A 27,414-nucleotide genomic window follows, 5' to 3' on the forward strand; every position below is an offset into this window, starting at 1 on the left:
AAATATCCGCCACTACGGGTCCACTTCGACTGCAGAGTTCGTTTGTGCGTCGAATTCCTCTAGAGTGGAAGCGTAATCAATACGCAGCCTTATTAATACACTTTGCAGAGACTACGGTGCGCCATAAAATCAATCCGCCCAGGAATGCTGTCAGACGGAATTATCCTGTTGCATGATAACAACGCCCGCCCCCCACACTGTCAATCGGACGAAGGCTACGCACCAGCGATTTGGTTGGGAAACACTGCAAAATACTCCGTACAGCCAGAATCTTTCTCCGTGTGATTTTCACACCTTTGGCGACCAGAAAAACCATATGCTTGGACGTCGGCTTCAGTCGGACGAGCAAGTGCAAGAGTGATTGCGGTTGTGGATCCGTCAGCGGGATAAATGTCTCAGCGAGTGTGGTGATTACTTTTGAACAGAATCATTCCATGGTCCCTATGTAACGGGTGTTCGGTTTTCATTTGACTGCTCCTCATATCTGTGTCACTTTGAGATGTGGTGCAGCTTTCGGTAAGTTACGTGGCCAGCATTCGTAATGTGTAAACTACTTTTTGAAGTACCCTCTTATACAGTCGAACATTTTTGGAATGCGACACATATCGTTTGCTGAATGGAGCGTCAAAGTAGTTTCTGTGTTGCATACGAAAAATGTGTGCCGGTACAACACTAGAAGCCAGACCTCGTGTTTTCAAGACTACTCGCTCCCTCTCACTGAGACACTTGAATCGGTCCTGAATACCCACGTAAAACACGGTTCTGCCATTACTGTTTCTTACGAGCCTAAATATTCACGAGCTGCACTGTTTGTCGTTGTAGCCTTCCTCACTGAACCGATGCTCGCTCGTTCAGAATGCCTGGTGTCCTCTTGAAATGGCCGTACACTCATTCACGAGTGAAAGCGGCACTGTTTATTCGTTAAAAAGCTTCCCATGTTTATATAGTGACTGCTCCGGAATCTACATAGTGCCATATGGAGCCTCCTGCCACAGTGCCGGTACATATCCTGGTCAGTATCCTAAACCGCTGTCTTCATTCAGATCCCCGCCGTTTACGATTCACCAGAAACTACGTTCTCGGTATAGCATTTCTGTCTTGAAAAAGAGAGGTCGTAGTCCCACTCTGCGTATGTGTGGGTTTAAGTGCTCTTTTACTATTTGAGACCAGTAATACGCTTTAATATAATTCATACTCAAATAGACCATGAATACTGTGTATTTCAGTTTTTAATAATTGACATTCAATACTGGATTTTAACGTATTGTAATATAAAAGAAAAGAAAAAAGATAATCATTTTTAAAAGTATGTACAGGGTAAAAGGTATATTCTATGACTATTTCAATAACGTTTTGCTGGCTAAATGACCGAGAGCTCAAACTCCAAACACAGAAAATTTAAAAAACATGTTTGATTCCCTTACTGACTGGACGCTATCCTTACCCACAAAATCCACATCAAAACTCGCGTTGGTGGACACCGCAATACGATTGTTGAGATTTCGGAACACTAGAATACTCAGTTTTGTGAAATCACGTCAACAGCGCTACAACCTCTGTCTCAAGGTGGTAATGTGCAAGGTAAATTTCTTTTATTTTGCAACCTGTTTCGGCCTTTCATACTATCTTCAGGAACAAAAACATTACCATGGATTCATGTTCACTTTACGGTATGCAAAAGTTTTTATCAAGTCATTCTGTATAAAAAGTTCCTTAAAATTCTGTTTAGCCAAAAAGTTCACTAGATGTCATTAATGGGAGAGAGAAAACTCAAAATACAAATACTCTTGCAATCACTGCTGTCATTTAATTTACGAACAGAGGCAGCAACAGGAAAGTTGGAATTGTGTAACTTTTCAGAAACTTATGATATCCAAATTGAAGCTAGTAATTGACCACATACGGATAGATTCAACATTTTATACTTGAGAAACAATGACCACCATTAAGAGTGCAGTTGGTCTAGTATACTAATTACGTGTCATAAGTACAAGTATAATATGGACTATTTCATGGTAATAGAAAGATTTAGGATCCAAATAACAGACTTGTTATATCATGAAGTAACAGTATAGCTTATGAAATAACAGTATTGAACAACACCAAGAGAATAAAGAAAAATTTTCAGATGAAAAAATTGGATCCTGACAACATAAGAAAGAATGAGTCGAAGTGATATTTTCCTGTGTTGTAAATATAGCCTCTGAGAGTAATTCGCTACATTAGGAGAATATTAAAATGAAGAAAATCTGAATTAAGTCCACGGAGATTAAAAACAGGATTAAAGCTACAGAGGCCACTGTGTTTACAGGAATGTTAAGAAGCAAGGAATATATCAGATCTAGACTCAAGAATGCGAAAAAAGCACTGTTCAGCAAGAGAGAAAATAAGGTCCGATCAGTCGCGAAATGAAAACCTGAGTGAATATCAAAAATTTTTGATTTAAAAAAGTTAACTACACGTTCCAGCTGCTTCTCTACATAGTCACCGCTCCGATTGAGACATTTGTCGTAGAATTATACTAACTTTCTAATACGCTCGTCACAGAATTCAGCCGTCTGTACTGTCTGCCAATTATCTACGTTGATCTGCAGCTTGTCGTCTGTGCCAAAATGTTGTCTTCACAGCCAGCGATTCATGTGAGCAGAGATGAACAACAGAAAGAGCCAAGTCCGGGCAGTATGGTGGGTGACGAAACACTTCTTATCGAAAACGCTGTAGAGGCGCCCCCATTGCTCCTGCAATGTGCGACCGAGTGTGTCATGAGGAAGGAAATTCGTGACAGTTAGGTTGTACGGGCTGCTTGAAATCAGGCAAAATATCTGACAGGCACTCGCACTTGGCAGGAGACACTGTTTTCTAATCATCGTTACGTGGTCGCCGTGCGTTCAGGACTGAGAAGAGGGACGTGACGCTGTCGATGGACATACTAGCGACACTGTGCAACACATCTATGCAATTTCATCGGATTTTCGCTGTGGTTTCCATTTCGCGATCGATGGTATCTTACTTTCCTGATAGCCCTCGTAGAATTGTATGTCTGGAGCAGCGTGCGAACTATGGGGAAACCGAATAAGAAAACTGAAAGTATCATACTTTAAATATGGCGACATAACTCCTCCTGCACAGGCCATGAAGACCCAAAGGTCCCAACTGGCCGCCGTGTCATCATCGGCCCACAGGCGTCACTGGACGCGGCTATGGAGGGACATGTGGTCAGCACACCGCACTCCTGGCCGTATGTCAGTTTCCGAGACCGGAGCCGCTGCTTCTCAATCAAGTAGCTCCTCAGTTTGCCTCACAAGGGCTGAGTGCACCCCGCGTGCCAACAGCGCTAGGCAGACCGGGTTGTCACCCATCCAAGTGCTAGCCCAGCCCAACGGCGCTTAACTTCGGTGATCTGACGGGAACCGGTGTTAACACTGCGGCAAGGCCGTTGGCATATGGCGACAGAGGAATATATTAAAAATAAAGTTGACAGTTGTTGTTATTGTTGTTGTGGTCTTCAGTCCTGAGACTGGTTTGATGCAGCTCTCCATGCTACTCTATCCTGTGCAAGCTTCTTCATCTCCCAGTACCTACCGCAACCTACATCCTTCTGAATCTGTTTAGCGTATTCATCTCTTGATCTCCCCCTACGATTTTTACCCTCCACGCTGCCCTCCAGTACTAAATTGGTGATCCCTTGATGCCTCAGAACATGTCCTACCAACCTATCCCTTCTTCTAGTTAAGTTGTGCCACAAACTTCTCTTCTCCCCAATCCTATTCAATACCCCCTCATTAGTTATATGATCTACCCATCTAATCTTCAGCATTCTTCTGTAGCACCACATTTCGAAAGCTTCTATTCTCTTCTTGTCCAAACTAGTTGTCGTCCATGTTTCACTTCCATACATGGCTACGCTCCATACAAATACTTTCAGAAACGACTTCCTGACACTTAAATCTATACTCGATGTTAACAAATTTCTCTTCTTCAGAAACGCTTTCCTTGCCATTGCCAGTCTACATTTGATATCCTCTCTACTTCGACCATCATCAGTTATTTTGCTCCCCAAATAGCAAAACTCCTTTACTACTTTAAGTGTCTCATTTCCTAATCTAATTCCCCGGCATCACCCGACTTAATTCGACTACATTCCATTATCCTTGTTTTGCTTTTGTTGATGTTCATCTTATATCCTCCTTTCAAGACACTATCTATTCCGTTCAACTGCTCTTCCAAGTCCTTTGCTGTCTCTGACAGAATTACAATGTCATCGGCGAACCTCAAAGTTTTTATTTCTTCTCCATGGATTTTAATACCTACTCCGAATTTTTCATTTGTTTCCTTTACTGCTTGCTCAATATACAGATTGAATAACATCGGGGAGAGGCTACAACCCTGTCTCACTCCCTTCCCAACCACTGCTTCCCTTTCGTGCCCCTCGACTCTTATAACTGTCATCTGCTTTCTGTACAAATTGTAAATATCCTTTCGCTCCCTGTATTTTACCCCTGCCACCTTCAGAATTTGAAAGAGAGTATTCCAGTCAACATTGTCAAAAACGTTCTCTAAGTCTACAAATGCTAGAAATGTAGGTTTGCCTTTCCTTAATCTAGCTTCTTAGATAAGTCGTAGGGTCAGTATTGCCTCACGTGTTCCAATATTTCTACGGAATCCAAACTGATCTTCCCCGAGGTCAGTTTCTACCAGTTTTTCCATTCGTCTGTAGAGAATACGCGTTAGTATTTTGCATCCGTGACTTATTAAACTGATTGTTCGGCAATTTTCACATCTGTCAGCACCTACTTTCTTTGGTATTGGAATTATTATATTCTTCTTGAAGTGCGAGGGTATTTCACCGGTCTCATACATATTGCTCACCAGATGGTAGAGTTTTGTCAGGACTGGCTCTCCCAAGGCCGTCAGTAGTTCTAATGGAATGTTGTCTACTCCCGGGGCCTTGTTTCGACTCAGGTATTTCAGTGTTCTGTCAAACACTTCACGCAGTATCGTATCTCCCATTTCATCTTCATCTACATCCTCTTCCATTTCCGTAATATTGTCAAGTACATTGCCCTTGTATAGGCCCTCTATATACTCCCTCTACCTTTCTGCTTTCCCTTCTTTGCTTAGAACTGGGTTTCCATCAGAGCTCGTGATATTCATACAAGTGGTTCTCTTTTCTCCAAAGGTCTCTTTAATTTTCCTGTAGGCAGTATCTATGTTACCCCTAGTGAGATAACCCTCTACATCCTTACATTTGTCCTCTAGCCATCCCTACTTAGCCATTTTGCACTTCCTGTCGATCCCGTTTATGAGACGTTTGTATTCCTTTTTGCCTGCTTCATTTACTGCATTTTTATATTTTCTCCTTTCATCAATTAAATTCAGTATTTCTTCTGTTACCCAAGGATTTCTACTAGCCCTCATCTTTTTACTTACTAGGTCCTCTGCTGCCTTCACTACTTCATCTCTCAAAGCTACCCATTCTTCTTCTACTGTATTTCTTTCCCCCATTCCTGTCAATTGTTCCCTTATGCTCTCCCTGTAACTCTGTACAACCTCTGATTCTTTCAGTTTATCCAGGTCCCATCTCCTTAAATTCCCACCTTTTTGCAGTTTCTTCAGCTTTAATCTACAGTTCATAACCAATAGATTGTGAACAGAGTCCACATCTGCCCCTGGAAATGTCTTACAATTTAAAACTTGGTTCCTAAATCTCTGTCTTACCATTATGTAATCTATCTGAAACCTGTCAGTATCTCCAGGCTTCTTCCATGTATACAACCTTCTTTTATGATTCTTGAACCAAGTGTTAGCTATGATTAAGTTGTGCTCTGTGCAAAATTCTATCAGGTGGCTTCCTCTTTCATTTCTTAGCCCCAATCCATATTCACCTACTACGTTTCCTTTCCTCCCTTTTCCTACTACCGAATTCCAGTCACCCATGACTATTAAATTTTCGTCTCCCTTCACTATCTGAATAATTTATTTTATTTCATCATACATTTCTTCAATTTCTTCGTCATCTGCAGACCTAGTTAGCATATAAACTTGTACTACTGTAGTAGGCGTGGGATTCGTGTCTATCTTGGCCACAATAATGCGTTCACTATATCGTTTGTAGTAGTTTACCAGCACTCCTATTTTTTTATTCATTATTAAACCGACTTCTGCATTACCCCTATTTGATTTTGTATTTATAGCCCTGTATTCACCTGACCAATAGTATTGTTCCTCCTGCCACCGAACTTCACTAATTCCCACTATATCTAACTTTAACCTATCCATTTCCCTTTTTAAATTTTCTAACCTACCTGCCCGATTAAGGGATCTGACATTCCACGCTCCGATCCGTAGAACGCCAGTTTTCTTTCTCCTGATAACGACGTGCTCTTGAGTAGTCCTTACCCGGAGATCCGAATGGGGGACTATCATACCTCCGGAATATTTTACCCAAGAGGACGCCATCATCATTTAATCATACAGTAAAGCTGCATGCCCTCGGGAAATATTACGGCCCTAGTTTCCCCTTGCTTTCAGCCGTTCGCAGTACCAGCACAACAAGGCCAGATCAGTCAATCATCCCAGACTGTTGCCCCTGCAACTACTGAAAAGGCTGCTGCCCCTCTTCAGGAATCACACGTTTGTCTGGCCTCTCAAGAGATACCCCTCCGTTGTGGTTGCTCCTACGGTACGGCTATCTGTATCGCTGAGGCACGCAAGCCTCCCTACCAACGGCAAGATCCATGGTTCTTGGGGGTAAGAGTTGACAGTTAAAGTAAGAAATTAAAAGATACTATAATACATAAAACAGACAATCGTAAGTAAGATCGGAAAATTCATAGTTTGACACCTGAAAGAGCAGTAAAAGGAAAAGCATTATAGGGGAAAACAGAGGTTAAAAATAACAAGCAAATTATGAAGACTGACGGGTGACTCACCTCATCGAAATAAAACATTAACAGAAGATCGGAATTTTTTACAGCCGTGGTCTTGGGGTAGCGTCTTTGATTAGTAATCAAAACGATCTCGGTCCCGGGTTCGAAACCAACCACCGCTTAAATTGTGATTAATAATCAGCATTGGCTGCTGGAGACCTCCGGCATGAGGGGTCACCCTCATTCTGCCAACGACATTGTCAAAGAGGGTGGAGGAGCGGACAGAGGCTCAGGGCACTCTCTTGTTCTTGGGATGGGAAACTGTCCCTAAAGGAAGAAGAATCAGCAATGATCAACGGAATGAGGATGGCGAAAGCATTAAAGACACATACTGTGTATTCACAGGACATTTGCCCTGTAATTGAGAGAGTCTCATGATGATCTCTCCATTTGCAAAAGATTCCGAAATATTCCCCCATTCGGATCTCCGGGAGGGGCTGCCAACGGGGAGGTGACCATGAGAAAAAGACTGAATAACAAACGAAAGGATAAAGTTCTGCCAGTAGGGGCGTGGAATGTTAGAAGTTCGAACGTTGTAGGGAAGCTAGAAAATCTGAAAATGGAAATGCAACGGCTCAATTATATATAGTTGTGGTCAGTGAAGTGATATGGAAAGAAGACACGGATTTATGGTCAGATGTGTTTAGCTGATATCAACAGCATTAGAAAATGGTGTAATAGGACTAGGATTCGTTATGAATAGGAAGGTAGGGCAGAGATTGTGTTAATGTGAACAGTTTAGTGATAGGGTCGTTATTGTCAGAATCGACAACAAACCAACACCAACGACGGTAGTTCAGATATACATGCCGACCCGACGTCGCAAGCAAAAGACCAAGAGATAGATAAAGTGTATGAGGATATTGAAAGGGTAATATAGTACGTAAAGGGAGATGAAAATCTAAGTCATAAGGGACTGGAATGCAGTTGTAGGGAAAGAGGTAGAATAAAAGGTTACAGTAGAATATGGGCTTGGGACAAGGAATGAGAGAGGAGAAAGACCAATTGTGTTCTGTAACAAATTTCAGCTAGTAACAGCGAATACTCTGTTCTAGAACCACAAGAGGAGGAGATATACTTGGAGAAGGCCGGGTGATACGGGAAGATTTCAGTTATATTACATCATGATCAGACAGAGATTCCGAAATCACAGACCGGATTGTAAGGCTTACCCAGGAGTAGATATAGACCCAGATCAAAATGTGGTAGTGATGAAGAGTAGGCTGAAGTTTAAGAGATTAGTCAGGAAGAATCAATAGGCAAAAAAGTGCGGTACAGAAGTACTAAAGAATGTAGAAGTACGCTTGAAGTTCTCTATGGCTATAGCTATAGAAATAAGGGATACCTCAGTGGGATATACAGTTAAAGACGGACATCTCTAAAAAGGGCTATCACAGAATTTGGAAAGGAAAATATACGTACAAAGAAGGTAACTGCGAAGAATACTTCAGTTGAACGATGAAAGAAGGAAGTAAAAAAATGTTCTGGGAAATTCAGAAATACAGAAGTACAAGTCGCTGAGGAATGAAATAAATAGGAAGAACAGGAAAGCTTAGAGGAAATGGCTGAATGAAAAATGTGAAGAAGTTGAAAAGGAAATTATTGTCGGAAGGACTGACTCAGTATGTAGAAAAGACAAAATAACCTTCGGTAAAATTAAAAGAAAGGGTGGAAACGTTAAGAATGCAACGGGCATTCCACTGTTAAATGCAGAGGAGAGAGCGTATAGGTGCAAAGAGTACACTGAAGGCCTCTACGAGGGGAAACTTTGTCTGACGTGATAGAAGAAGAAATGGGAATTGATTTAGAAGAATCTGAATTTAAGACAGCTTTGGAGGATTTAAGATCAAATAAGGCAGAAGGGATAGGTAACATTCCATCAGAATTTCTAAAATCAGTGGTGGAAGTGGCAACAAAACAACTATTAACGTCTGGCGACATACAATGTGACTTTCGGAAAAATATAATCACAATTCCGAAGACTGCAAGAGCTGGCAAGTGCGAGAGTTGTCGTACAATCAGTTTAACAACTCATGTATGCAAGTTGCTTACAAGAATAATATGTAGAAGGACGGAAAAGAAAATTGGGGATGTGTTAGATGACTATCAGTTTGGCTTCAGGAAAAGCAAATGCACGAGAGAAGGAATTCCGACGTCGCGGTTGATAATGGAAGCAAGACTAAAGAAAAATCAAGACAAAAAATGGCTCTGAGCACTATGGGACTTAACATCTGAAGTCATCAGTCCCCTAGAACTTAGAACTACTTAAACCTAACTACCCTAAGGATATCACACACATCCATGCCCGAGGCAGGATTCGAACCTGCGACCGAAGCGGTCGCACAGCTCCAGACTGAAGCGCCTAGAACCGCTCGGTCACACCCGCCTGGCAAGAATCAACACATTTTCATAAAATTAATCAACCTGGAAAAAGCTTTCGACAATGTATATTGGTACAAAATATGCAAAATTCTGAGAAACACGGGGTAAACTACAGGGAGAGACGGGTAATATTCACTGCGTACAAGAGCAGAGAGGCAATATTAAAAGTGGACGACCAAGAACGAAGTGCTCGAATAAGAAAGGGTGTAACACAGGGATGTAGTCTTTCGCCCCTACCGTTCAATCTGTACATAGAAGAAACAGTGACGGAAATAAAAGAAACGTTCAGGAGTTGAATTAAAATTCAAGGTGAAAGGATGTCAGTGATACGATTTGCTGATGACATTGTTATCGTGAGTGAAAGTGAAGAAGAATTACGTGATCCGCTGAATGAAATATCGATTCAGAGTAAATCAAAGAAAGCTGAAAGTAATGAGAAGTAGCAGAAATGGGAACAGCGAGAAACTTAATACCAGGATTAATGTTCACGAATTAGATGAAGTTAAGGAATTCTACTACCTAGGCAGCAAAATAACCATGACGGACGGAGCAAGGAGGACATCAAAAGTAGTCTAGCACTGACGTAAAGGGCATTCCTGGCCACGAGAAGTTTACTAGTATCAAGCATAAGTCTTTGTTTGAGAAAGAAATTTCTGAGAATGTAGATTTACAGCACAGAATTGTATAGTAGTGAAACATGGACTATGGGAAAACCGGGACGGAAGGGAATCGAAGCATTTCAGATGTGGACTGATTAGGTAAGAAATGAGGGAGGTTCCGCGCAGAATCGGACAGGAAAGGAATATGTAGAAAACACTGACAAGGAAAAGGGACAGAACGATAGGACATCTGTTAAGAAATCAGTGAATGGCTTCCATGGTACTAGGGGGAGCCACAGAGGGCAAATGCTACAGAGGGAGACAGACATTGGAATACATCCAGCAAATAATTGAAGACGTAGGTTACAAGTGCTACTCTGAGATGAAGAGGTTGGCGCAGGAGAGAAATTCGTGGCGGACCGCATGAAACCAGTTAGTAGAAGCCTGACGACTCAAAAAAAGAAAAAAAAGGGAGGACGGACGACAGCACAAAATCGGTAAAAAGTCCAATGGCTTTAAAACAAAATAAGAAAGCGATGCACAATCTTCACCCACCCACATCGCCGAATTGTCAGAGACGGTCTGACTTCGTGCCATTTGCATAACTGTGTAGCAAGTTCCCCTATAATTAACTCCTATTAAAATTATCGTAACTCTGTTCCTCTAGAGATAGCTCAATTTCTCCGTCACTAGTTTTCCGTCATTGCACCGTTCTTGCGTGATATGGCATTTATTCACGTGAGACCAGAAGAGTCTGCTCGAGGCTTCCTGTACGGCAGGAAACACTTCATTTCAGCTTGAGCGATTTTTATTTACGTTACAGTCACGGTCAGAGGAACGGAAAAGAACAAGTAGAACATACGTGACCACCCGGCCTGATTTGCCTGACCTGGTTATTACCTCCTTTCCCCATTTAGTTCTCATGGTCCACAGACGGCGAACCCGTTAGGAAATGTTAGCGCCACGTTGCCCGGGGACAGACGGAGCCCTCGGTGCTATGTGTTAATTGATTAGCTTCCCGTACAGTCGTGGGCACAGCTAGCTGGTCTGAAGAGTCTGAGTTCGACTATTGGTCATCAGCCAAAATTTCGATGTTAGATATGGGTTCGAGTTGATATGTTATCAGAAATCTCTGCTAATTTCAAAAGACGAGGGAATGAAGGATTAGGGCACAGAATAGAGGGTACAGAAGAAGGTAAGTGGAGTGCGGCTCCTATGATTTCTATGAAGCCAAACACTGCGCTCAACGCCATATTGAAACCGACGAAACGCGAAGCGATAGCTGTTTACTACTACGGCTCGAAGTGGACATTTTTACGGAACGGAACAAATCTAACCGACCAAACGAAAGCTTTTACGAACGGAAACGGTAATACAACGAGTTGTGACAAATCTTTAGTTAAAAACTCATCGCGTTAACTTTGAAATTCATTATTGTTCACACGTGCAAGCTGTCAATTGCCAATATTTTTAGCTTCAGATGATAATGAAATTATTTTGTTTTGTAAAAATCGGTTTTTTCCATGCAGCAATTTTGTTTTACTCTTAATTTTTCTTGTCTGGGAGTTTGTGCTGATAAATCAACTTCACTTCCAACAGAAACACATGGTACAGGACATTCTGCAGCAATTTCAGTCCATTTATCAGTGCTGGAACTTTCATTCATATTTTCAACCATAGGTATCACACATAGGTATCACTTAGGTAAGACATAGGTATCACTTTAAATGAAGAAAATAGGCTGCATAAAATTTAATTTAAACAAACGCTTTGAATTAGGCCCAGACCTATTATGTAAGATGACCTATATTCGTTTAATAAATGACAGTTAATAAGTGTAGTAAAGACATTTTCGCCAAGCTTTGTCCTAAATATGAGCGTTTCCATTATATAACTCTTGGTCTTGCGGTAGCGTTTTCGCTTCCCGCGCACAGTGTCCCGGGTTCAATTCCGGGCGGGGTCAGCGAGTCTTCCTGGCTCGAGATGACTGGGTGTTGTTGTGTCGTCTTCATCATCATCATTCATACCCATTACGGTTGGAGGAAGGCAATGGCAAACCACCTCCACTAGGACCTTGCCTAGTACAGTGGTGCGGGTCTTCCGCATCGTCCCCTATGCTCCTCGGAGTATGGGACCTCATCTTCTCTTCAATTCTTGGTATAGAAAGTCTTCTTCTTCTTTATATTCTTCCATCAGTATGTGTAACAATAACTCCCGATCAGTAATTTGAGAAACGGCTTCCTCGAACTGTTGGCAACTAAGCTGCAGACTACAGTACTTGCAGATGGAGCGCAAAGACAGCGTGCTCGGAGCCAGTGCGCACAAATAAAATACTTTAACTTCTATTTTCTTCGTACTGTAATGAGATGTGCTTTTCTTTCCAACCTTAAAGACAATGTCGATATGTTAGTTACATTTATTACAAGCAACGTAATAGCTAAAATGAATCAAACGTAAAGTAGCCAGCGACCACATTTCTCACTGCAAACCCTTCAAATTGTATACTACAGCGCGCTTGAAAATTAAGTATCACCAATACCGAAAAAATAAGCTGTAATATAAAACTACAAAATACGAACGAAATGAATCTTGTGCGCCAGTTACTTTCCTCACAATCGAATAACAGATATTATAAACTGTTGTCAAGGTAAAAATGCGAAACAAGTCGTTTTAAACTTTTTGAAGAAAAAGGTGACCTCTACTGGAAAACTAACTCCTGGAGTTGATGTATCCTTGCTTAATTTACGTACAGTATTTTTTTACAGTTTAATGAGCTTTTACTGTTTGCAGCAAGAAAGTAGGAAAAGACTCATTTTTCTCACGTTATACTACCAGCCCCTTCGTGGAAACCGCTCATTGCTTTTTCTGTGTGGTCTTTTCTCTTTACGCTGCTCGTTATGTATTTTTAACTTTAACAGTACACAAGACTACTTTTATTTGTAGGTAAGTCCATCAGCTGAAATGCAAAGTTAATGAAGCAAACAAAACATATCTATTCGCCTTTGGCCTCAAGCAAAGCTGTTCAATCAGTTTCAATATAGCTAATTTCGCGCGTGCTAAATTTTGACGCATCAATAGCACCCGAGTTTCCATTCTGTGATTAGCGTTCAACGTCCCATCGACGTTTGGATCGTCAGAGACTGAGGAAACGCTCTGGTTGGGGAAAAATGGCGAAGGAAATAGTCCGTGAGCTTTTCGAAGAAATCTTCTTTGCGCTGCCATTAATCGATTTACGGAAAACGCGGAAAATCTAAATCTAGATTAGCTACAGTTTGTATAAAAGTAAAACTACTCCGAGTATCCGTTTGGACAAGTTTCTATAGACTCATAGTAATAACAGCAAGCGTTTGCCTTTGATAGCGATGTAAAGTCGAAACGCGTAAAGCGTATTGGAAAAATGAAATTGTGATCAAGACACCTCAAAGTGTTTAAGTAACTAGATTGCCGCTAGGGGATTTGAACCGACTCCTCTCGAATGTGGTCCCAATGACTTGCCACAGCGCTCCCACGATAGGTAATAGTTGCACGACGTTGAACATGTATGGCACGTTGAGACCCTGTATTTTTTACTCATGCCAAAACGAGGGGTTCAGAAACTACAAAAGTGGATGAATGGGTGGGAAACAAAACCTAACTATCCCTTCACATTCCCTGTGGCTGACCAAATTCAGTTTCAATGAATGTCGATATGTTATACTCAATAAAGGAGAAAGTTGCTGTCAGTTTTCTTCCCACATTCTTCTACACGGACTTCTACGTGTATATTTGGCAAGCAACGGTACAGCGCATGGTGCGACTACTCACACAAATATTAGCGACATTCCGTCCCATTCTACTCACGTATCGAGAGGTGGATTAAGTACAGTGTACATGAGACGGTATGCACGCTGATCTCTCTCAACCTATTTTCATGATCTCTACACCCGCCATACTATGGTATTTTCAGGACTCTCGCACCGATACACATTATCTAAACTTACCATACACTGTTCTGTGGGTATTAGGTCACCTCTCTTCCGAATATTCCAATTTAAGTTCCTTATGTGCCTTGTCCACTAGCAGGCCTTGGCACCCTAGGTGTTTAAAGCAAATTTCGGGTTCTATAGTACTTAACGATTAATATTGTAAGCGGATACTATCTTACTTCGTTATAGCCATTATCTCGCATTTCGCCACAGTCAAAGAGTTGTTTCATTCAACAGACCAAATATATATATATATATATATATATATATATATATATATATATATATATATTACTAAGCTGAATTCCCATACCGCTTTTTTGTCTATATATTAGGACAGGAACTTTGACACTGTTTTCAATAATATGTACACTGAGTCAAGAGGAAGGCTTGTGTACATAGCTTACTACCGTTACGCCACGCAAGTTTTCTGGCCGTAGATGCTTACGAGAACACAACATGTACCACAAACCGATTTCCGAGAAATTTCGCTCAGTGTTTCGGCTTATCAGTGGGTACTCGAACATTTCTGCCAAAGTTTTCCACGTAAGTTTCATGTCTTTTACCGGTCGATAGACTCAGCCTAACCAGCGGCACAGTGGTCAGCGTCGCGCTTCTAACTTCCGCGTCCTGCGTTAGAAACCCGATATTGTTTTCGTTTAATTTAGCTTTTTTTTCGTTCATCTACTCAGCTCCGTAGAAAATTACTACACGAATATTTTCTATCAAATTAGGGGATACAAGGGCGTTAAATTAATTGTAAAATTACAGTTAAATATCACAATGTCGTATATTTATTATACAACATATGTGCGTATGGTATTTTCAGGTGTTATAACCTTTTCGAAATCTCTTATTGTTACATTTCATTCTTATATCAATTCCTATATTAATAGTTATATTTTATTCTGATGTTTATTCTTCAGGAAGATTTGGTGCATTCGCTTGGACGATCACGACCTTAGAAACATTCGAAACATAGAAATTCCGAACCCCATGAGCATCGTGCGAAGGCAGGTTTGCCACAGCAACGTTTTCTTATATTAATCTCACTCGGGTAATAAACTAACATTGGTGAACAGTTCAAAAATGGTTCATATGGCTCTGAGCACTATGGGATTTAAATTATGAGGTCATAAGTCCCCTAGAACTTAGAACTACTTAAACCTAACTAACCTAAGGACATCACACACATCCATGCCCTAGGCAGGGCCGGCCGCGGTGGTCTAGCGGTTCTGGCGCTGCAGTCCGGAACCGCGGGACTGCTACGGTCGCAGGTTCGAATCCTGCCTCGGGCATGGGTGTGTGTGATGTCCTTAGGTTAGTTAGGTTTAAGTAGTTCTAAGTTCTAGGGGACTTATGACCTAAGATGTTCAGTCCCATAGTGCTCAGAGCCATTTGAACCATTTGAACCCTAGGCAGGATTCCAACCTGCGACCGTAGCGATCGCGCGGTTCCAGACTGTAGCGCCTAGAACCGCTCGGCCATTCAAGCAGGCGTGAACAGTTCAAGCCTTGGTAATAATTTCGCGGTGTACCAAGCATAACTGATCACTTTACCGAAAATTGGCGCTTGCAGTGGATTATGAATCAAGACACACTACAGGAATATCATCGGAAACGATCTGAAATAATTTTGTCATTCATTTATTTTCTTTTAATTCATTCGGAAGGCGTACAATTGGTAGACGAATAAGGACAACACAACATTATTTCAATAAACAACGGAAAATTTTCATGTAGCCATGTTCAACGGACGTGGGCGGATAAATGAAAAACAAAAATAACAATAATAATCCGTTTCGAACACAGGGCGCAAAAGTGTGAAACCGCCACCGGCGCCACCGATTGGATTGAACTACTGACTCCCTGAAATGCACATAAAGTACCTCAAAAAGTTTCACCTTCGTTTTCTGCGGAACGGTCGAGTATCCACGCATAAGCCGAGACATGTTTTCGCTTATTTTCACCCCTCTTCCACTGAAAGAAGTTTCTGAGAAGTCGGGTCATGGCAGCTACCGTCTTCTTCTCGTTAGTGCTGCCCATGCAAAGCTTAGGCAGGTCGCTAGTAAATATTAATTCAGTCAACATCAACTTGGAATCTGAGTGCTGGTGATCCTAACCGATAAATAGTTAGTGTAAAGTTTACTAAAAACACTAATATCCCTGTTAGGCTTCCTTCGGGCACCACCGATGTCAGTTTAGCTTTTCCGAAAATTCCCCGTCCATAGTAACGAACTGCATTATATTAGTCGAAAGTTCTTCGCAACTGTGAAGATAGTTTGTAAGATCATGTCAGTCATCAATGTGGAAAAATACTGAACACGTTGAAGGAAACCAGTTAGACGGAATCTAGCCGTTCACCTTCGTATGTTATTTGCGAGATACAGTGTGTGATGAAATCTTTTTATCTTTCAAAACCGTTGTTTTCCCTGGACGCTTTCAGATACACTTCTTTTCCTCCACGAATTTCAGCACTTCGCTCTTGGAATACGCTCTACGAACCTAAACAGTCAGAAGTTAGACATATTTGTATGTAATTCTGCGCATACGTGATCTCAGCCTTTTTATGCAGAGAAGGGACATGGGTTGTTTGCTAGTCGTATATGATTTTTGGTTTCGCAAGAAATTCTCGTTTAATATCTGGTATTAATAGTGCTAACTTGAAGTTAAACTTAACAGAAATTTTGTCAGTATCTTCTGACTTTTTCGCCTCTATTGATCATAACTGTTTATCATTACAAGTGTTTATTTCGATGTCAGTTATTTGGAACAACTGTTCATTGAGTATGTATGCCTGTGCGATGTCAATTCCTACCTCTTCTTGTTCTTATTCTCTTCCTCCTTTTGTCTTTTCGTATTTCTCTCCTCGTGGTCACCTCCTTACAAGGCCTTTGGCAATGTTAGTAGGTGGCTGGGTGCCCTTCCTGACGCCAGAACTCCACCCTGGACAGAACCTCTGTACGCTATTTGTTCACGCCTAGAGTAAATTCCACATTCAAGCGTTTGCGCAACGTGTATCTGAGCTGTCTGGATATGAAAGACTGTCTGAACCCCCCCCCCTCCCCCACTGGCTGGCTCGTCAGCACTCGCCGTTAATCCACGAGAGGGATTCTATAGGGGGAACGTTCGCTGTAATGAATGCCCGAAGCGGGCCGTTAGCGCGCTAGGCTATCCAGGCACGCGTCAACTCTCACCTCTCAATAACTACCAGAGTCATTTCAAAAGTTCTGCGCACTAACATTACTGTATTTTGCAAAATATCTTTACAGGCTTTCAGTATAATCTCCATTCTTGCTTATGAGAACTTCCCAACGTTTTTGCAATTTCTCTATTCCGGAAAGGCTACTTCCTCTGTTGAGCTGTCTGATTACTCGGGTGATCTCCCTGGAAGCTTCATCAGCAGTATCACAGCATTTTCCTTGGAGTTGTTTCTTGAATTTGGGAAACAAATCAGTACGTGATGGGCTGGTATCAGGACTATATGATGGCGGTAGAGGAAGTATACCCCACCCGTATTTGCCGAGTGTTTCTCCAAGTGACAGGGCAATATGCGGTCTCACAATGTTGTGCAAGTTGAGAACACCAGCTGCAGTCATGTCAGGCCTTCTTTGACGAATTTTCTGGCGCAAAACATTTTGCAGAAACAGCTTGTAGTAAGCGCCTGCCATAGACGTCCCCTGTGGCACTCTGTTTGTAGCTATGACTCCAAGTCATACAGAAAGATCGTCACCAATTTCACCTTTGACCGTTGGCAGCTGAATTTTTTCAAGCGTGGAGAGTCAGAAAATTTCCATTTTGATGGCTGAGACTTCAGTTCTGGCTCAAAATCTCGTATCCAGTTTCCATCAAATGCAACAATCCTTTTCTGAAACTGTTCTCCTTCGATAACGTTGAACCAGTTCTTGTGCGATTCTTTTGCAATATGCTTTCTGCTTTTTATTCAGATCATGCGGAACACTTGTGGTACCAACTTTTCTCATCCTCAACGTTTGAGTTATGATTGGATAAAATGAAGCTACTGACATTCAGGACTCACATACAATCTCTTCGCCTGTTCATCGCCGGTCCACTCTCATAATGTTATTAACAGTAGCTTGAGAGGTGTAGTCTTTTGCAGTTGCTGGCTTACCACTTCTTGGTTTGTCCTCAGTGCTTATCCCACCTTCACGGAACCTGTCAGGCCACCTTTTTACTGTCTTACGATCCAATACATTATTTACGTTGGGTTCTTTCCACGTAGAGATTAGATTTTGATGTAGGAAATCTGTTGTAATCCGACTTGACTCGGTTTCAGTTTCCATTTTAAAACTGAATTGCTCACGACACAGTCACGCAAACCAGTAAAGACATATGCGACAGTCAAGCCTAAAGTCTCGCTCACAATTGACATGAATTTCAATTTCATCAGACCACCGTGCCGGTCGCGCATGCGCACCGAACAAGACTTTTGAAATGTCCCTCGTAGAAGACGATCGGATGTAATTTCTATGTAATTTGCTATACAATGAGAGGAATTTCCATGAAGACAAGGAGCATTTTCCATTAGCAAGACGGAGCAGTCGTGATGAATTATCATCTCTAAACCTGTTAAATTGTTCAAAAATCCACGTAGAGACGTGGCTACGGGGGTATTGTAGCAAGATATCAGTAATAGCCTTGTAGTATGGTCAACTTCCACATGCACAGTGCGGCTATCAGTGTCTAAATCAGGAAAAAACGTTAGAGATTGATGTCCTGTCGACGCTGAGACCATTAAAAGACGGAGCGCTCTCTCAGACAGAGGAGGACACTGGCCGTGGCCTAGTTGGCCGTGACTTTCTTCTCTTCCGACCGCCGCCTCGGGAACAGTCTGGTGTTTACTTCGTTAGAGTCGATACGTATACAGACGTACTTCATGATGGTATATACTTCGGGTATCTCTCTTACGGGCCGGCGAGCGCATCTCCTCTGGTATCTCGGCAGATACGAGGTCAGTTCAAAACTTCCGGAACTTTGTCCATAGGATTTTTTTACTCTCACCTTTTACTTATCGTGCAAAGTCTCTTTCGAAATAGCCTCCTCCACAATTGACACACCGCTCCCAAGGTAGTATCCATTTCAGGAAGCAGTCTTGTTATTCCTCTTGCTGGATCGCGCGAAACGCTGTCTGAGGATTATCTTGTATCCCATCTATCGTTGCAAATCTTCGTCCTTTCAACGTGGTTTTCAATTTTGGAAATAAAAAAATTCCGCAGGGCCAGCTCTGGAGAGTACGGAGGATGAGGCACCACAGTCATTTCGTTTTTGTTTAATAGTCACACTCCAACGGGGATGAATGTGTGGGTGCGTTATCTTGATGCAAGAGCCATAAATTGTCTCGTCACATTTCAGGCCGGAAGCGTCGCAACACATAGTACCATCGATTAGCAGTTTGTCCCTATAGCGCGAATTCATGATGAACTAATCCTTCAAGTTCAAAGAAAACAATCATCACGGCTTCGATATTTGACCACACCTGACGAGATTCTGTGGTCTTGGAGAACGTTTCCCAACCCATTGTGAAGTCTGAACCTTGGTCTCAATATCATAACTGTAGACCCAGGTCTCATCACCACTTATGATTCTCCTAAGGAGCATATCGTACTTATTTCCGCGATTCAAAAGCTCTTCACAGATTGCGGAGCGAAGGTCTTTCTGGTCTTGACTCATGAGCTGTGAGACCAACTTGTCGGCAACACGATGCATTCCAAGACACTAAGTCAGGACTTCATGACATAATCCAACTGAAATGTTACATTCTTCTGGAGTCCGCTTCGATAGTTGAGAGATGCCGGCACGGAGCTCAGCGTGTTCGGTCAGATAGCGCTCTCTGTAATAAAGAAACTGAGTTAAGGAATCAGCAACGAACTTCAGTGGATGTCACGTGACGTCCGCCACGACCAAATACAACGAACACTCATGAACAAAATGCGAAAAAAAGATGAAACTAGTCAGCGCGCCGGAATACCATGCTAAGGGGCCCGGGTTCGATTCTCGACTGGGTCGGAGATGTTATCCGCTCAGGGACTAGGTGTTGTCATCATCATCATCATCATCTCATCCCCATCGATGCGCAAGTCGCTGAAGTGGCGTCAACTAAAAAGACTAGCACGAGGCGACCGGTCTACCCGACAATCAGTCTTCGATTACAATGCACAATGTCATTGACGTTCCTCACATGAGCGTTGTCCGTACACGTCGAAGGCACCTTAACAAGGGTCAGCCGGCCAATGTGGCCGAGCGGTTCTAGGCGCTTCAGTCCGGAACCGCGTGACTGCTATGGTCGCAGATTCGAATCCTGCCTCTGACGTGGATGTTGTGATGCCCTTAGGTTAGTTAGGTTTAAGTAGTTCTACGTTGTAGGGGACTGAAGACCTCAGATGTTAAGTCCCGTAGTGCTCAGAGCCATTTGAACCATTGTTTTGAACAAGGGTCACATTTAACTTCCGTTCGGCCATTTTTAAACCGTGTGATCAATTCGTAATACCGAATACGGCTTAACACTCATCACCGTCGGCTCCTGCATCATTTTCCGTGTCTCTGTAAAGCCTTCCCTGAGTTACAAGCAAGATTTAATACAGATGCGTTGCTCCTGTAACCCTGCCATCTCGAAATTCACAAACTGTAGGACAATTCGTTCTACTCAATACAGCACTGAACAATAACTAACGACATACAACAATGAAACATCCCTCAGTTACACATTAAACACTGGCGTGTGTACGGATATCAATCGCATTTCGCTCCAACACACCACTGGCGCGAAATTACAATCTACCGGAATTTTTTGAACAGACCTCGCGTTTTCAATGCGTAGCTGAAGTCAGCCCGAAAAATTGTTTGACACGACGCCCATTGGTAATGGGAAACGCCGGTTTCCTTCTCGTTGCAAACATTTTTTTAAATGTAGTATTATGCGCTAGAGACTAATCAAGAGCTTGCCGTTTACCCAGAGAGTGCAAACGGGTCCTGCGTTTTACTTACGTGACTTAAAACGAGCAGCCATCTATCTCAGCAGACTGTCCTGGCCGTTGCCTAAAGCGTCGAACTCTCCTACTACTGCAGGCGTAATTAATCTTGCCTTCACGCTTGATCACATTAATGATTGCCAAGCATAATTAAAATTATAGACGGGGATACACAGCACCACTCCACTTAAATAAGAGTCGACTGCAGGCTCAGTTAAACAGATACATTGTTTCACAGAGTCTCACACATTTGGTGAGTTGCACGGTCTGAAATGAGTGGCAAATATGATGTTAGTGATAGAGACGAAATTTTTAAGGGACCGGCAGATAGCGATCGGTCTATAAGGAAAAATCACATATAAGAAATCACGAACCATATAGGAATACAGAAAGTCAATGCGATAAACGAAGGGTGAGGGAGAGAGATCCTGTCTACAGCTGTGGATCGTCAAAGATTACCCCCGCGGTGATACAGATGTGTCTGTTGTCCGAGAGAAGTAACTGTGAGCTGCAGTCTAACTTCGGTGCATCTGATACTCGCAGATAGAGTGCAGCAACACTGTAAACCGTTTCACTCGACAAAATCAACTCATCGTAAAGCTTAGATAATTCCAATAAAATACCAATGAGCCATTTATATTAATTTCAAAGAGGTGGTCAAAATAGTCTACATTGGCGGCTATACATGTTTCTGAATAGTGAAACAGTTGTGTGCGAACGTGATGAACAACATCTATATAGGCAAGGCTGCTTGTCTTTTCATTTCTTTTATTTTTGCCAGACCAATAACGAGCTACATACCTATCGTCAGCGGTCGTTTAATTTAATTTCGTGCCCTCATAGAATATTTTGCAGATGGTTTCCAGCAAATCCTCGCAGTGTACATATGCACGTTGCCTCTGGCATAACACTAATGGGACGTGCTGGAATCCATCTAAATAATTAATGTAACATCTGCGAAACTTTCTGCAAGAAGTTCTATGAGGACACGAAAATAAAAATACAGGGGCTATGCCGATGGGCGTGTAGCCGAATAATTGTCCGGTAAAAATAAAAATAAACCAGCAGCCTTATGTTCTTCAATTTCATAAAGGCCGTAGGACGCCTTGAACACAAAACGTATGTGTGGATACTTTGTAAGCTGTCACCAGCAATGCTTGTGGCTACAAGGAGGACGGTTGTAAAGTGAAACTAGTGTCTGATAAGTTCTTTTGTGACACCAGTGACTTAAAGTACCCCACAGGAAGAAATCCACGTGGGGCATGGATGTGTGTGATGTCCTTAGGTTAGTTAGATTTAAGTAGTTCTAAGTCTAGGTGACTGATGACCTCAGATGTTAAGTCCCATAGTGCTTAGAGCTATTTGAACCACTGAAATCCAAGTGGTTCAGTTCAGGATACCAAACTGTTCACCAAATGAAACCAACACGTCCAACTCAGTGATTTCGGTACTTGTCTTGTAAACAGCATTGTACAGCATACCCGCTTTGGTATTCTATTCTTTGAGTTGCTTATGTGCAAACGAGAATAAATTCAGTGCTTCATCAGCAGATGATTTGTCTACATGTTCTAACGCTCCTGCCCCAAGCGCGTTTATGCAACGGTAAGCACTATGAATCGAAACTTGGAGAGATGCTCTATCCTACGACTTTTCATTTCCTTGCATGTCTTGTAATTTTATTGCAGTGATATGAATAAGCCTGTAATGTGAGACCCTCAACATTTGAAAAAAGTCGATTAAGTTTCAGTTACACAAGTAATTACACCTATTTAAAGGTCGTCGATCCAACGAAATACCTACAGATTACAATTGTATAAAACTTAGAACTAACACGCATAAAATGTGGGGACAGCAAACCAGGCAGAATACTTAGAAGGCTTAACAAATTTACTAAAGAGATTGCCTACACTGAGCTTCTCCGTCCAGTTCTGTAGTACTGCTGTGTGGCATCGGATCCTTATCAGATAGAGCTGACGATGGACATAGAAAAAGTTCGAAGTAGGCCAGCTTGCTTTGTATTATCGCTTAGTGGGGGAAAGAGTGCTATGGATGCTATAAGCGAGTTTGGGTGGCAACCATCAAAAGAAAATCGTTCTCGTTGGAGCATGATCTTTTCACGATATTTCGATCAGCAACTTATTTCTCTGAATGCTCAAATATTTAGACTCATTTTCCCATGTGCTATTCGAGAGTATAACGGTAGACAAATAGTTTGAAAGTGATTCTGTGAAGCAACTACCAAACACAAATGAAAGTAACCATGTAGATATAAAGCAGACGTCCAGTATCCGTAGGTTCAGAGAACCATAGAAAGTTGCCCAACAGATTTGGTAGTTACCACAGAGAGCTTCTGTAGCTGAAATATCGAGGTATGGGCACCACCCGCACCCTCTGAATATTAAATAGAAGCAAAACTAGGATTTAACTTCAACGAGGTCATTACAAGCGGAGAATAAGTTCGGATCGGGAAAGGAAAGGGAGGGAAAGCGGTGCGTCGTTTTCAAAGGAATCATTTCGGCATCTCCCTTAATCCGTTTAGGGAAGACATGCTCGACTTGAGCCTGGATGCCGGGCGTGAGCTGAGACAAGAGTCCTTCCGAACGTACATCCACTGCGCCATCTCGCTCAGGTGTGTCTTGTTACTGGCAGGTTGTTTACTGGCAGGTTGTTTGTACATAGAGCAGGAACATGTAGTTGATATGACGCTGTTGTTTACGTTTCGCGCTAATATTGAAACCTATATTATAAGAGCATTTGCCCGTTTTCAGACATTTATTTATTTGTAACTGCAGTGGTTCTGAATTGGTGCTGATACTGACGTAACTCGACATTTGTCGAAGGGGGAAAGTTACTTTCCATAAAGACGTACCACAAAGGCCTACTTATAGGTGTGCTAGTAACAGGTGCTTTATGTGCTAATTAAAATGGATACACGGTGTAATGGAGAGATAAAAACATAGGGGTAATTTAAGTGACGGTACGACCGGCTGCACAGTCCCTCCAAAAAGTTCTCAGACTGATTTTATTCCTGGCTTGTAAGCGACGCCAGCGCCTAACTACAGTGGCATCTTGAACTAACAGCTGCAAACATATACTGTGCATTCGACATCAGTTTCGAGCAGGCAGTTATATGTAATGGATGCGAGGCCACAATGTGTCAATGTTTTTGCGTCACAAATCGACAAATCGCAGCAGAGCAACGAATTGCACATCTCTGACTCAAGTGTTCAAGAAATTCTTCAGAATGTTTTTAAGAACAGAAAACTGTGTGCGGAGTTTGTCCTGCTCACCTTCACTCCAGAACAAAAACAATGACGCGTTGACACCTGCCGAGACTTTACTGAAGTACAAAATGTGGACAATTATTTTCTGGAAAAAATCATCACGGGGACTTGACTTTGTGTTTTCAGTCACAAAACGACGAAGTGCAGAAATTCACATGAAATGACAACGTTCAAAAGACATCACCGACCTTCAAGTCAATATTAAGCACGAGTTGAACAACATTCCAAGAATGACATCTCTGACAGTTTCCCCTGGCTGTATGAACGTTCTATGCTTTGTACTCAAATGGAGGGAAACCGTGTGAAACATCTGAAACGTTAAAGCCACCATCTTAGTTCTTCTCTACTATTTATGCAGCCGGTCTCAAAAATTTTTACACTGATGGGGTACTTACGAGCAAAGTGCTGGATAAATTTAATTATGTTGGAATGCGTTGCCAGTGTATCCGGTGAATATACGTTTAGAGTAATTTTCACCTTCAGATGCGATTTACGTGTGACAGTCTGAGTCATTATGTCCAGGTGTATTTTTATTTTATTATATATGCCATCCGAACTTAAGTGCTATGACGTGGAGAATGAATATGTGTTATTAATATTGTAGTTCCCGTAAAGATGATAGGAAGTTACAAGTAAGACATCAGAAATTAAAAACAAATGAATTTTTCTGCCAAATGTATTCCTTTGTGTGGCAAATCACTAATTTGCGGTATGTCTGTGCCCCAGACCGATTTTTCCGGCACATTTCCACTTTGGCGCACAGGAAAGTCATTTCGCAATACCACCGCAGCATAATCGGGGTTCCGTGCCTCAGTCTATAAAATCTTATAGGATCGCTTCCTTGTTCGTTTGTCTGTCTGGCTGATTGTTAAAAACTCTCTTTCCCAAGAACGAGTAGACATATCAAGTTCGAATTTATCACGTTGTAAGGTCTCTGGTCCCTTGCTGGTGTGACAATTTTGAGCTTTTAAGTCAATGCAATCAAAAGGTACAGTCATTTAGGTCACATATTTTGATACTCTAAAAGTCAGTCTTCAGACCCTATAGGATATTTCTCGTTCACATAGAATGGCGAAATTTGGAAAGAAGCAAGGTTTCACAATATATAAAAGGAAAAAACTTCAGAAAATTGTTAATTTGTAATTATATAGCACGAACAAAAAAATTTTATTATTTTTTTATCTGTCTGTCTGTTTGGCTGTCCGTCTGTTGCGACTGCTTTCTCTGGAACAGTGTGGTGTATCAAGTCCAAATTTATGTCTCATACTATGTTCCATTGTCTCCTGTCGGTGTAAAACATTTTTAGCTTCCAAGTCAGTTCAGTCAAAAGGTAGGGCCATTTATGTCACACATTTTGAGACTAGAAAATTCTCTCATCAAAACCTGTAGGGTACTTCTCTTTGACATTGTCATGAAATTTGGCAAGAAGTGACGTTTCAGAGAACAAATGAGGGGGAATATCGATGTTGTTGTTTTGTGGTCTTCAGTCCTGAGACTGGTTTGATGCAGCTCTCCATGCTACTCTATCCTGTGCAAGCTCCTTCATCTCCCAGTACCTACTGCAACCTACATCCTTATGAATCTGGTTAGTGTATTCATCTCTTGGTCTCCCTCTACTATTTTTACCCCCCACGCTGCCCTCCAATGCTAAATTTGTGATCCCTTGATGCCTCAGAACATGTTTTACCAACCGATCCCTTCTTCTAGTCAAGTTGTGCCACAAACTTCTCTTCTCCCCAATCCTATTCAATACCTCCTCATTAGTTACGTGATCTACCCACCTAATCTTCAACATTCTTCCGTAGCACCACATTTCGAAAGCTTCTATTCTCTTCTTGTCCAAACTATTTATCTATATAAATTTTTAATTTGTAATTATATCACACGAAAATATTGTTTCTTTTCTCATGTGTTATCTGTCTTCAGACTTCCTGGGACCGATCTCTTGTCATTATCAGTGTCGATAAGAGTCAAAAATCATCAATATCCTTGATTGCCGGAATGTATACACTGTCTGTATACGTAATTAAGTTTGTAAGGAACCCTTAGTGTACCACTCTCATTCGCACTTGGCCGAATTTTTATTTAAAGGGGTACTCGGTAATACGTTCAAATGTAGTAGCAGTCGCAATATTCTTGATTTTTCCCTTAAAAGCCTTAAGCCAAGTGCATTCTAGATATCAAACGCAAAGTATTAGGATGTCCACGAGACACGTGTGCAGAACACACGGGACTTTTGAACGGTATCTGTCGGTGCTAGCCACGTAATGATATCCAACGTCCGCAGAGCGTTACAAACGAAGCTTACCCCGCACCACGGTCACCCGACTTTGAGTCAAAGCGAGTTGACGATAAAAATTCTGCGCGGATATCTGGATGCTCACTCCGTAGTATCCCTACCCCATAGGTAGCACATATCTCGGCCGCCTTTGATTATTATACGCGGCTACACTTCCGCGAGCTTTTTAATCCATCTCTCTCGCTAGTTCCTCGGGCAGGTAGTGGCAGGGTAATCAACGTTCACCATCAACTCGGCTGACCCCCTTTCGGCCTTGAGCGATGTGCTCCACATCGACCTTTTCCTCCTTTTGGTCCATCAGAGGCGCCGCTAAGGGCCAGACCTCAAAATTATCGGCGCACTGCGCCTGAGGCGGGAGGTAAAAGCAAGAAGAGGAGGAGGATGAGGAAGAGGAGGAGGAGAAGAAGGTGGAGGAAGAGGAGACAGCGCCTGGACTCGCCAAGGAGGCCAGCGGGCAGTGGCGCGGCTGGGCCTCTGGCTGTGGCTGTGGCTGTGGCTGTGGGACCGGGACCGGGACTGGGTCAGAGAGAGTGGCCGGCGCGGCAAGGGCGGGCCGCGCCCTCCTCTCCAGCAGTCGAGGCACGCCGCCAGCGCGACACGCACCGGCTCTCCGGACGACACGCCTCCACCGTTAAACACTCGCTCGCTCCAGCCGCGCCGACCGTAGCGAGCCCGCTTCAGCATACCCCTCCCCTCACTCACTCCACCTCCAGGGGAAGGTAAGCCCTCCGCACAAAATGTTTGTCACCATCTTAAAAGAAAACAATGGCGCCTTTGGAATTCTATAGATGGTGTGTAGTCTGGGAGACAAGTGTTTGGTACCACTGTCTAACACAAACAATCTAGAAACTCACTGCTGTGGAAGTTGTTACCATCTAAATGGATTTCTAAAACTACCGTAGGCTACCGCAGACTATTGTACGAGGCATATTCCGAGAGTAAGGTCCGATCGGTTGCGAAATGGAAAC

At 42.4% G+C, this 27,414-nt stretch overlaps 1 protein-coding gene and 1 pseudogene across 1 annotated transcript in view; both read right to left on the minus strand.

The window, feature by feature from the left end:
* LOC126188653 (spidroin-2-like) overlaps positions 1–27,414 on the minus strand; it is a 165,278-nt gene that overhangs the window by 91,669 nt on the left and 46,195 nt on the right. The gene's annotated exons all lie outside the window — the stretch shown is intronic.
* Positions 3,324–3,441, minus strand: LOC126189935 (5S ribosomal RNA; annotated as a pseudogene).

This window comes from Schistocerca cancellata, chromosome 5, assembly GCF_023864275.1.
Source record: "Schistocerca cancellata isolate TAMUIC-IGC-003103 chromosome 5, iqSchCanc2.1, whole genome shotgun sequence".
Lineage (NCBI taxonomy): Eukaryota > Metazoa > Arthropoda > Insecta > Orthoptera > Acrididae > Schistocerca > Schistocerca cancellata.